At 46.9% G+C, this 13,302-nt stretch overlaps 1 pseudogene; it reads left to right on the top strand.

The window, feature by feature from the left end:
• The first annotated feature begins 11,576 nt into the window (after positions 1-11,576).
• On the top strand, positions 11,577-11,694 carry LOC146076143 (5S ribosomal RNA; annotated as a pseudogene).
• The last annotated feature ends 1,608 nt before the right edge of the window (positions 11,695-13,302 follow it).

Below are 13,302 nucleotides of genomic sequence, written 5' to 3'. Positions count from 1 at the left end.
TGCAGATCGCAAGAGAAGAGCTGTTCCTGAGTTGCACCCAGGAGATAGAGTGTGGCTTTCCACACGGAATCTCAGACTGAGAGTTCCCTCTATGAAATTTGCTCCCAGATTCATCGGTCCCTATACGGTTCTACAAAGGATCAATCCTGTCGCATACAAACTGAAGTTGCCCAAATCTTTACGCATCCCCAACTCATTTCACATCTCTTTGTTACGTCCTCTCATCCTGAATCGCTTCCATGCTTCCTCACCCTCACTACCCAAAGTTCAAACCAGCAGGGGAGTAGAATTCGAGATTAACAAAATTGTTGATTCTCGTCGGAGGTATGGGCATCTCCAATATCTCGTTGATTGGAGAGGATATGGTCCTGAGGAGAGGAGTTGGGCAGATGCAGAAGATGTACATGCCCCCCGACTAATCAAAGCATTTCATGAAGAGAACCCGTCCAAGCCTAAAGGGTGTTCCGTGCCCACCCTAAAAGGGGGGGGTACTGTCACAAACCGTGGGTCTCAGCCCCGTCTGAGACCACGTCCATTACCTTCCCGGTGGTCCGCGGTGAGAGTAAGGCCTCTGGTAGCTGTCAGCGCCTGGCGAGATGTCCCATGTTTGGCTGGTGTTGACCCGTGCAATCGACATGCCGGCACGCTGGAGCCCGCGCGTCATGGGCGCCGCCATGACACATGCGCTCAGCTGATCAGAGGGTCCAATCCCACGGTCCAGCCAGGGTGACCTCTGACCCACACACCTGCACACCTCTCAGGTGTACTCACTCTTTCCCTGGACTGATTGGTGCTGCTGACGCTAACCAATCAGTGCGCAGCAAGGGGGATATATTCCGGCTTCTAACTCACAGTCATCGCCTTGAATATGTGTTCATCTGACCTCAGTCCCTCCTGTGTTCAGCTGTTTCCAAAGGCTCCTGGTTATCCGGTCTCCCCGTGTACCTCTCGCAGTTTCCTGCATACTACCTGGTTTGTCATCTCCAGAAGACTCCTGCCATTCCACTCTGCAGTCGAGTATTACTCCTGTTACCATCTTTACCTGGCATACCATCTCCAGAAGCCTCCTGCAAAATAACCATCGTGCAGTTGAGTGATCTCATCGACCCTGCTGTCGACATCAGTGTTGACACTTTCACACTGTGCCCTCCAGAGACTATTCCTATTCCCAGTGTCTCCAATATCACTACCACTCTCCGCCTACGTCCAGAGGACCAGGGCAGAGGGCCGCGACCTGCCTGTCAGACGCAGCGAAGTCCATATCCCCTTGCGGGGGTCTCTGGTGAATACCGCTGGCAGGTTAGACTCCGCGCCTCTGTTTCTGGTTTCAGCCAACACTCTGGTACGCAAGGCAGTGCCTCTGTGCATGTCATTCATCAGGCCTCCGGCCTTCCGCTACACAGCGCCCTCCACTGGTCCACCACGGTCAGGGTCGGGAACACAGCAGACCCAGAACCTGACATATTAATCTCAAAAGCTTTTTATAAACATGAATCACTATACACAGTCAGAAATACGTCAATCTATGTTTCCCAATTCCCACCCCCTCTTTCCCCTTTTTTTGTTTTGGTACTTGTGAGTTATCCGGGCGTCCGATTTTTAAATCGGGTCGGATCGGGACATCGCATCGCATCGCATGCGACCATCGGATGCGATGCGATGCGATGCGATGACCCGATTTTTCCATAGGAATCAATGTTAAAATGGACTGAGTCCATTTTAACATGGAATTCAATGTGAAAAAGGGTCCTTTTCATACCCCTACTATCCAAGTGGGCATGGAGTTGGATATAAACCTGTGGCGAGCGTAGCGAGCCACCGAGCCCGAAGCGTGGCGAGCGTAGCGAGCCCCGCGAGGAGACACGGAATACCGTCCCCTCGCGGGGCTCACTTCGCTCGCCACGCTTCGGGCTCGGTGGCTCGCTACGCTCGCCACAGGTTTATATCCAACTCCATGCCCACTTGGATAGTAGGGGTATGAAAAGGACCCCTTTTTCCATAGGAATCATTTTAACATTGATTCCTATGGAAAAATCGGGTCATCGCATCCGATGGTCGCATGCGATGCGATGCGATGCGATGCGATATCGCATCGCATCGCATCTGATTGTATGCCTTAACTTAAGGCATACAATCAAAAAATCGGACGCCCGGATAACTCACAAGTACCTTTGTTTTTATTTATCATTTTTTATTTTTATTTTTATTTTTATTTATTTTTATTATTTATTTTTTATTTTTTTATTTTTTTATTTTTTATTATTTTTTCTCTCTCTCTTTCTTTTTGCAATGCATAAATGATGGGAGCCACGAGATTACCGCCAAAATCAGCCCCCACTTCCGGAAACATTGTCCGGTTTTAACTGTCTAAATAAAGTTTTCCACAAGTTTTTTTAACAATCCAAGGATAAAAGGAGGTCCTCAGAGATAGTACCCACATCCATGATTAAGAGCCCAGCTCGAAACGCGTTGGATACGTACGAAGCCAGGACCGGAAGCGCAAAGCCGAAAACCAGAAGTCACCGCTAACGTGGAGAGAGGAGAGCCGCGAGTACACACAGCGGCAGAAGAAGACCCTCTACCTCACTTACAAGTAAGGGATAGTTAGGTCCAAAGCTCCCCCAGTGCCTCGCACCCAGCACGGACATTTACTTCCATTGCAAGTACAGCTCCGGACCTGGGGCATTATTCTGATCGGTGCGTACTTTTCCGAATTCTTTCGGATGGCGTTTTTTAGCCGTCTGTGCATGCGTGGAGAACGCTACGCGCATGTGCCACGCATGGTCTCCGTACTTGTTCTCACTAATACCGTACAGAAATGTGCACCGCAATCACTCGGGCAATATGGGTGTGTTATGGGCTTCATGCGGAATGACACAGGGGCGTAGTTTCAAAGTGGGCTAAACTGGGTGGAAACATGGGCGGACACGGGGGAGTACACATATTTTGGTAGGCGTGCATTCGGACAGCACGCCGAATGCACGCGAACAAAAAGGGTAGAAATGTGCGGTGTCCAAAAGGCTACTATTGCTTTGCGGACACCACTCGGTCATGCACTAGGCAATCGGAACGCCTAATCAGGACGGACGCACCTCAACCAATGTCACCTGAACACAATACAATCACCTACTTTACTCATTACTTGTTAATGACACGCTTCTCACTGCTACAATTGGAAGCATTGCAGCTTAAAGGGAACATTACGTGCTGCACTTGTCACACACTTTTACACTGCAAATAATGAACACAACTTACAGTAATATTAATAATACTAATACACATGTCACTTCTGCATGTATCAATTAATACAGACATTTGTGGGGCCAAAATAACATTTATTAAAGAAACTTTGGCAAAAATTTCAAAAACATCACAAAACAAATGGTACCATAACAGGACTAAAAGGAAATAATATAGAATAAATAGCCACAGCAGAATCATTAGGAACACATCAGGTGGCTTCACAACAAAAGTACAGCACCAACACTTCAAGTACAGCACACAGTAATGGTAGCCGAAACAGGGCAACAGGGGAACCAAACATGACATTTGAACCGCGGGCAAATCTGGTGACCCTCGGCACGGATTTTGACACAGGATGCTGACACACAAAGCTCAATGGAAGATTTGGGAAGACATAACGGTGGAGATTAATGGGGACACAAGTTCATTTGCGGGCACGTTTGCCCCTGGCAGGCTCCTTGCCACGTGCAGCAGCTCTTCGGCCTCGCCCACGGCCACAGTCAGATGGTGGGTCACGTGGAGCACATGCTGGGGAGGGGGTGGATCTTCTTCCCCCTCTGGCAGCAGGGAGTGATGGTGTTGGTAATGCACCCGAAGCGGGTGACATTAGGACCCTATTGGTGGTAACTAGCTCCACCATAAGTTCATTATGGCTGAGGAGGAGTTCATTTTGCCGCAGGGCTTGATCAGCCAGCACCTGCAGGCTAGCAGCAATAGCTTGCTGGCTGGCACTCATAGCCTGCAGGCTCGCAGCAATACTCTGCTGGCTGGTGGTCAAACCCTGCAGCACCTCCTCGGCCCTACGCACCCGCTCGAATGCCGAGTCTCCCTGCTGCACAATACTATCTAGCACACGGCCCCACGTGGACAATTCAGCCGCGGACATTGGCGGCTGCTGCTGCACGGGCCTGCTACTGGGGCCAGGTGGCACAGACTCCACAACCTCCTCAAGAGAATCTGGACCAAGCGGTGGGGATGCTGTTGAACGAGAAATTACCAATTACCACACATTCCATGCCAAATTTAAAACATCTACTTTTGGCCTGGCAAATAATTACCTTCAAGTGTAGAAGCCATCACTTCCGCTGGGGACTGGCTGTCTATAGTGCTCACCCCCCGGACCTCCTCCACTGCAATGCAGCACTGGGCCATCTCTTCCAGGGGGGTGAGCTCCAGCTTTGATGGCATGGGGCCAGCCCCAGAGGTGTGGCTGTGTTCCCACCGCTGGGTCAATTTCTTCTTGAGGTTGCCTTTGAAGTCGTGCCACCTGCAATCAAAGTGTACATATTAATACATGTAACTCCTCATGTTTGCTGTAGCACCCATTGCAATCTGAAACATAATACAACATGTGCCTACTGACAACAAATTTACATTATATTCATTTTTAAACCCAACCCTTAGAAGATACAACAACAGTCCCCCTCCAATAACTATCAATTCAATGTCATGGCCAACATGTCTGTGCCTCCAAGCAACGTGAACACCCATTGACCAACTCCATCTAATATTGAATGTAAACATTACTGGACTTGTACTACTGAAATGTAACACACATGTACTTGCCTCTTCTTAACGTGCTCTGTCTGACGAACTTGTGGAGCCACTGCATTAATCTCCGCCGTTATCTCCTCCCAGATCTTCCATCTCCTTGTGTGTGTCAACTTTACCGCTGGGCACTCTATTAAATCACGTGCCCGGGTCACCAGGATGTCAAGCTCATGCGGTTCATATGCCATGTTTCTTGTGGTTGGTTCCTCTGTTGCCCCACTGCGGCCACGGGCACGGCCACTGGCACGGCCACTGCCACTGGCACTGCCACGGGCACGGCCACCGGTTCCTATACTTGAAGTGCTGGCCTGGCTACTCTGTTGGGAAGCCACCTGCTGTGTTGCCAATGATTCTGCTGATGCTGAGGATGGGCCAGCTGCCGATTGGCCTGATGTTGATGGCCCATCTGGCTGGTCTGGGTTAAGGGGGACATAGGTGGTGTTGGCCTCCATGCGGGCCAAGAGGTTCTGCACCACCTGTTCTTCCTCTGACTCTGAGCCAGCCATGTTAGCAACAACTGTTTGCCTTTGTAGGGCAACTTTAAATAAGTTTGGAGTAATTGGCGTTAATCAGCTACAAGCTGCGTTCCGTGCGGCAGCGTCACGCACGGCTGCGTACGCCGTGGTGTGTGTGCGGCGCATACGCCACGCCCATAGTAGCTGTAAGTCGCTTGTACAAAACATGGAGAAACATCAAACTAATATGTAGGTGACCTGTTTAAAGATTTGTTGTCATGGACACATGTAACGTTATGCAATCCTAAATGCTATCTGTCAAATGTTCAGTAGTACTGTGTTTGTGTGGAGATTGACCATAAAAAGGAATTTCCACAATCCATGTTCAAATCCGGGCCAGAAGTCATGCAATACTCATCACTGATGTCATGCACAACACATGTGCTAGGCCTATAAATTGTGCATAGCAGCTAGGTGCATTTGTCTCCAGAGCAGTATTGGGCCAGGTTATAAGGTAAGCATTCTGCTGCTCCAGATTGTTGGAACAGCACAGTCTTGTTAGCATTACAGAAACATGTTAGCTGGCCACCATTTAACTGACAGATGTTAAAGGTGTGTGGCACCATATAATGGTGAACTACATGTCCCAGCATTATGGGATTTGTTTGTATTTAGTTATTGAGCAGGTGAGCACACCTGTAATACTTACTTTGTGTTTAGTTGTTACATGTTTACAATAAATGTGTCTTTAACAAGGTGTGTGGTGTGGTAAGATTATTCAATCTTCTTTCTAGAGTACTATGGATCTGTGGGACTACACTGGGCGCCCCTGTATTGTACGTATAGTTGCATCAAATGTGTCAAATTTAGAAGTGTCACCAATCTTGGCATAGGTGTATCCTTATTTTGTAACCTTTTTTTGTAGCTTGCTGAAGCGGTCATGCGCTACATGGCACAGAGGCTAAGGTCACTTGCGGCTCACCCCACTCGTCGCCCAAGGAGGCCAGGACGTGCTAGAATCTTCCGCACACGGGTGACACTCTTTGGGATGCCCGATGATGAGGTACTTACTAGGTACAGGTTACCCCCACATGTTATTCTAGATATACTCTCTTTAATTGAGAGTGATCTAGAACCTCTTCATGGGATAACGACAGCAATTCCGCCTCACACACAGCTGCTGGCGGTGTTGCATTTCTGCGCCTCAGGATCTTTCCAACAAGTAGTGGCAGTACTTGCTGGAATATCTCAGCCGGCTTTCTGCCGAATCCTGAGGCGTGTGATGTCAGCCATGTATCGGCGCAAGGGGCACTTCGTGGCCATGTCTTTTGCCCAAGAAACCCTTCACGGAAGCCAGCAGGCATTCCATCAAATTGCTGGCTTCCCTAATGTGATAGGGGCTGTGGATGGCACCCATGTACCATTTGTGCCTCCATCTCGAAGTGAGAAGATATATAGGAACCGAAAATTGTTCCACTCACTGAACGTGATGGTGGTATGTGGCCCATCCATGGAAATTCTCTCCTTCAACTCGAAGTTTCCTGGAAGTGCCCATGACTCGCATGTTATCCGACAAACCGGGATTTGGCAAAGACTACAAGAGCTTGAAGGCCGTGATGCGTGGGTTCTGGGTGACTCCGGTTACCCATGTACGCCCTGGCTACTTACGCCGTACAGCTCCCCAGAACCAGGTCCACAGGAGGCATTCAATAGGGCGCATGTTGCCACCAGGCAAGTGGTGGAGCGCTCAATTGGCCTGTTGAAGGGTCGATTTAGAGTGCTCCACCGCACTGGTGGTGACTTACAGTATGCGCCTGAAATGGTGTAGAGGATTGTGGGCCTGTGTGTTTTTTTCCACAACATAGCTGTGCAGCGTGAGATACCCTTTGATGAGTGGGAGGTTCCATCTGAGCCGCAAGACCCGCCCATGCGCCCATCCCGCTCCCGGGAAAGCCGACGCGGATACCAGCTGCGGGACTCTGTGGCCCTGAGATACTTCAGGTACATTTCTGAATGTTGTCCAGACCAAACATGTATTTGATCTATTATCCCCATCAAGGTTGACAATGACTTCAATTTTGTGTCCTCCCATTTAAACATTAGGCAGCATGGCCTCTTAATGGCAATAGCAATAGCACTACGTATTGTGTTTGAGGTGTATTGGTTTAAGGCCAATATTGCACGTATTGTCCATAGATTTCAAATAATATTTTATGTATTCCTTTTTTTAGTTGAGCTTATCATCCAAGTCTGGTGAGTACATTGAATTTCTTACTTTTTACACCATGTATGTGTGGGATGTGGATGTGAATATTTTTGGTTCTGATGTTTTTGGGATGATCACATATATATATGTAGATTTTGGGTGGTTAGTTAAAAATATATAAGCAGTAGGAGGCAGACAGGCAGGCAGGCAGGCAACCAGGCAGGTGTCCAATGTAATGGGCAAGTGCTAGTATGTGTATGTGTTTTTTTTTCATTAAAGTATGCATACACATAAATGCATACAGTAAGTAATGCGAAGTACAGCTAAGCAATGCGTTGCTTGGCGGTGCGATGTTATCGCAGATGTTTGGGCGCATACACAACGTCCATGTCAATATGGATAATAAAGTTTATACCAAATAGTGAAGTTACCAACCAATCACACGACAGGATGTATTTTCATGTGCCATTGCTAAAATGGCTGCCTACCAGCGTGCAGAACCGTTCTCCACTGCGGAGCTACTGGCGCTGGTGGGAGTGATGGAGCGGAGACTGGGGCAGGCAGGCCCCTTCATAACTAACAGGGACAAGCGCCGGGCATATGTTGCGGCCCGGCGCCGCATATTCGCCCGCACTCATGTGCGGAGGACCATCGCCCAACTGGAGAGGCGATGATCCGAACTGCGGAGGCGGGAGCCGGAGCGTCTGCAGGCTCTGAGGCGGCGTCTGCAACGCTGTAAGTATTTTCGCCAAATACATATAATTGACAGTGGCCAGGATTCGGTCTGCTTCAAAAGTGTTAAAATGGAGAGTAACAAACAGGCAGCCAATCAGCTCCTACCTGGCATTTTACAACTACAGTCTGTGACATGACAGGAAGGATCTGATTGGCTGCGTGTTTATCACTCTACATTGTATCACTTTTGAAGGCTAGTGCATCTAGGCCAGTGAGTGTTTGCATTTTCACATTATTTAATATTAATATTACATGAGGTCAATTGGGTGTTGATGACATAGAAAAGCCATATACTATATGTGTGATATATAACACATATATAATGTGGTTATGATATGTACTTGTTAGAGTAATTTCAATGTCAAATGACACTCACCCATTTTTTTTGTTTAACCCACAGCGCGGGAGAGAGCCAGACAGGCCCGTCAGGAGGCCCAGGAGGTGGGCAGTGAGGAGGCCACACAGGAGGTGGCCAGTGAGGAGGCCACACAGGCCCAGGAGGTGGTGACGGAGGAGGACACGGAGGAGGCCCAGGAGGTGTCCCAAGAGGTCGGCCAGGAGGTCGAAGTGGAGGAGGAGGAGGTGCCCCTACCCCTCCATGATTTGCCACCACCTCCCAATGTGGAGGATGAAGACCTGGTGGAGCTGCCTGGCAGGGGTAAGTAGACATAATGCTTCATTACTGAGTTAGGTAAAGTTTGTTATGTCGCACAGCTGATTAAATTTTCCTATAATATAATAAAGAGTAGTCCCAAAAAATGGGAAACAACAGACACACTTTGGCCTTATAGGGCCATGCTGCAAACGTGCAATCTGGATGCTCATGTAGGTGATGAGTGTTTATTTATGGAGGCTCTTTGTATAGAAGCAACAATAAAACATCAATGGAATATGGGCAGGCCTGATTTATACTGGAGTCCCAAGTGGCCAGTTTGCCTGGCCATCCCTCTAGCCAGTGTGCCCGTGTTGTTGTCATGTATTTTTGAAAGGTATTATGTATGATGGATTGACCTTAGAAATTGTTTGGTGTATGGAAGCGGATTAGTGCTGCACTTTCACCTATCTGGCAAATGTGACAAGGAATCATGAAGTAATGGGAAGAGGGAGTAGCCTAGCATTTTCATGTGGTATCTATTCTATCTATTCTATCTAATCTATCTATTCTATCTATCTATCATGCAGTTTAGCTATTAAGCAGTAACATGCAGGTATATATGTATGGGTAAATGTGGCATGTTGTAGTGGGTGTATGTTTTCAGTTGAGTGAGGAGTCTTTGGCCAGGACAACTGTGAGTGATCCTCAAGTGTGGTTGTGTTTTTGATATATAGATTGTGAAATGTATATGTCACACAAGTGTGTGTGTGTGGTGGCAGCATCATGATCATATATTTGATGCCATTACATACAAGATTGTCTAAGTCTTTTTTTGTATGTATGATTTCTCATGGTGTAGGTACTTAGGATTGACTGTACAAGGTGTACGTGAGTAGCATAATTAATGTTGTACCCCCTTTCTCATGCACACAGATTACCAGGAGCCAGCCCAGGGAGTTAGAGGGGCCCTCATGAGTTTGCGGGAGGACCTGAGGCGGATGACCGCACATGTGGAGGACCTCTGTGTCCTGCTGCTGGACTGATTTGCGTTCATTTTGTTTATTTTCTAATAAAAGTTAACCGTTATTTAAGAAGTTGTCTGTGTGTTATTTTAGTATTTCACATTAAAAGTATAAATAGCATTTAAAACACAAACATGTGGATGTTTAGATATGTACACAGCAAAAGGGTAGATCACATTTTTATCCCCATAGGGAATGTTAGGGTTAATGTATAGTGCTTGTAAGTGTTTAAGGATCAATTAGCTAAATAACAGATGACCAGGAGCAACAATCTCTTCTCAAAGTGGTTTGATAATTGCCTAAGTGTGTCATGTGATCTATTTGGGAACTCAGGTAACAGTAGTCTGTTTTTTTGCGTAAGTACACCGCATCTGTGCGTAGTGGCCGGTTCGCGTCCGTTCTGACGCGGGAAGGCCGTGCATACGCGGTCAGACCGTGCAGAATCTGAGTGTTTCCCCCGCACACGCATGGTTTGTATGTCGTCCGTAAACACGCCCTGTTCTTAAAGAGTGAGTCCGTCCGAATGCGGAGGACACGTGGGCGTTTCTACGGACGAAGCCCGCACGCCGCCGCACAGCGTGGCGTGCGGACCGCACCGTAAGAATTCGGGAATATCCGCACCGATCAGAATAAGGGCCCTGGTTCTAAAACAAACACGCAAAAGAGTGTAAACATTTATTGCATTGCTCCTTTTATTTTATTTTATTATTTTCATTTTCACTTGCTTATTTTCTTTTTGTTCTACTCCATTTTATTTTATCTTATCATTTATTTTCCATTTCATTTATTATCATTATTTTTTATTTTATTTTTTAAATTTTACATTTTTAATTTTTATTTATTTTTATTTTTATCTTTGATTTTATTTCACTCCAATTTTTTTTTTTTCACTTCTCTTCTCCAATCCCTACCCTGTCCCTGTACGTCATCGTATGTCTTACCCTTAACATAAGCGCTTTGTTCCCATACCCCCTAAAATCTACGTTATCTCTACAGAGCAGCTATACACCTACCCAGGCGCAACGAGCATTATTTTCTATTTGCTTTAGTCTGCAAAGTTGGCTCACTGCTAGGTTTGATTGTACCTAACCTGTATACTTATAATACTGCTGTGAGTTGGGACAGCATGCAAACCTGCATTTAAATGGTATCACGTATTATGCTGACAGGATATCTGTATTTGTCAGGCAAATCTCTGGTGGAGACCGTCTCAAGGCGATAACTACCTTGAAACTGAACCTCCGCCTTATTGTGAGCACAATTGTTAAAACGTCTGCTACACAGGGCAACAGGTCTGCCAATTTGGCTCACCGCTAGGAACTGGCATATGCATTTTCTGCTCATTAAACAGTATCTAAACAAACCCCGGGGTGAACTGGGTGATCAGACCAATTAAACTCTGACACCTAGAACACTAGCCATTTCCTGGACTGATGGTACATTCAAATTTTTTCTTTCATCATTTCATATTCAGGCAAACTGCCGAAACTTTCTCCCCTGCTCTTACTCAAGGGAGGATTGCTTGGTCCCTTCTCTCTCATCCCCAATCCTATACATTGCAAGATTGGAGACAGCAGAAGTGGGGCCCAGGCTTTAAATTCACCCTCTTTGACTCTCTCCCACTACATTTAGTAGCTCTCTCATTGGCCCCGCTGCATTCTTTCTCCCTGCAAGGCCCCTATGGTAAGAGGGAGGAATTTTCTGTGGTGGTGCCAACAGCAGAAGTACTCTTGAGCTCCTTCCACATCAGCAGGGCTCTCTCATTATCACCCTACAGCCATACCTCACTGAACCACCTGGTACCATCCGAACCCAGAAGTTAAACAGTGATGGGCCGGCCCAGTACCTGTCTGGGGAACTAACAGGGAAGAGCCGGTGCTGTAATTCATCTTAACAGCAGAAGCCAGCACGCTGTGGGAGTGATGCATGACCTATATTTTCTACCTCCCTCTTAAGATTTACCTTACTCTGTCTTCATACTCTGCAAACTCAACTGTTAACTAATTGTTTTAAGGTGGTGTGTCCTGCGCCATCATAACTGTTATCTCGTACATTAATGACAATCGGATGTCACATCTATAACTTGTTGCATTTTGCAATCCGAGGAACAGTTATCTGAGTGATTAATTTTCGCCAAGCTTGCTTAAAACCTATCACTTGACATAGCCAGTCATATTTTGAACTATTGCTTAGAGGTGGAGGAAAGAATTGAACAATATTGAAGTTCTTTTGGAAATGTATACCCCCTCCTATGCGACATATGTATTTTAAGTGTTTAAAAATTAAAAGTTGTATTTTAACTCATAGACACCATATCATACGCATATCATTTACAAGTGTGCCCCAAAAAACCTTGTCGGGTTCCCTTTAAGTCATCTCCAGACTTTTTTTCTCTACAGATCCACGTAATGCCCATGTATCTGACTGCAATGTACCAACAATAGAATCATCAAGTGTGGCCTTCTAAGTTTAACACAGTCTAACACATAGAATCAATATTGATCAGAGACTTATCAGCTAGAGTCTATATTACAACTGAAGGAGGTCAAGTTGAGATGAGGTCTTCACGTTATAACTCCACAGTACCGCCAGTGGGGGGCAGCCAGTACTCCCATCATGGGCCCAGATGAGGGTGCCAGGTAAATGTTGAATCTGTTAGCTGCAGTAGCTGGTGAGCAGTAGGACCCAGCATGGTTCTATACAGAAGTGTAACCTTCCACTGCATTCGTTCTCCTATGTCCGCATGCACCTCATACTTGCCTACCCGCCTAGAATGGTTGTGAGGCTCCTGAAAATCTGGTCCTGGTTCCAGGTGCCAAGAAAGCCTTCCACATGCACCTGCAAGCCTTCCACATGCACCTGGATCCCCTGCATTCCCTCCTGCATCTTACTACTCCACGGTTCTAATACCGGCATTTGTGGGTGTATGCTGAGACAGCAGGGCTAAAATACCGCAAATTGCAACATTATTAGCAACGCCTCTCTACTTACGCCCACAAATCATGATACTGGGTGGGATGCACTAACGTGAAAATGCGGTAAAAACCCTGTTATCAGGGTTTTTACTGAATTTCTGTATTCTCGAACCCCCCTCCACAGGGTTAGCGCTGCGGTGGGAATCGCCAGCAAAAGATGGCGAATCCCTGTAGAAGCCTATGGGCTTCTTACCGCAGTGCTGTGTGAGGGATCCATCACAGATTCCTCCCAGCATGCGCCGTGGCCAAGCCTTCGATCTGCGCATGCACAGAGGGACTCCTGGCTCTCAGACCCACGAGTCCAGTGCCGGAGCTGCATCGCAAGGGACCACTCTTATTATCTCCTACTGTGTCCAGTGGCACTGACTTTAAAGTCCATTGGTACTGCTGCATAAGTCCATACTGCTGTTAAAGTCCATTGGTACTGCTGCATAAGTCCAGCGGTCCAGCCAACAACTGTATAAGTCCAACGACAGTACACTGTAAAAAAATAAAGATTTATTTCAATCTGTGTAACTTT

This window comes from Crinia signifera, chromosome 4, assembly GCF_055691185.1.
Source record: "Crinia signifera chromosome 4, ASM5569118v1, whole genome shotgun sequence".
NCBI lineage: Eukaryota > Metazoa > Chordata > Amphibia > Anura > Myobatrachidae > Crinia > Crinia signifera.
The sequence above is the reverse complement of the archived record's forward strand: the minus strand, read 5'-3'. Positions and strand labels throughout refer to the sequence as shown.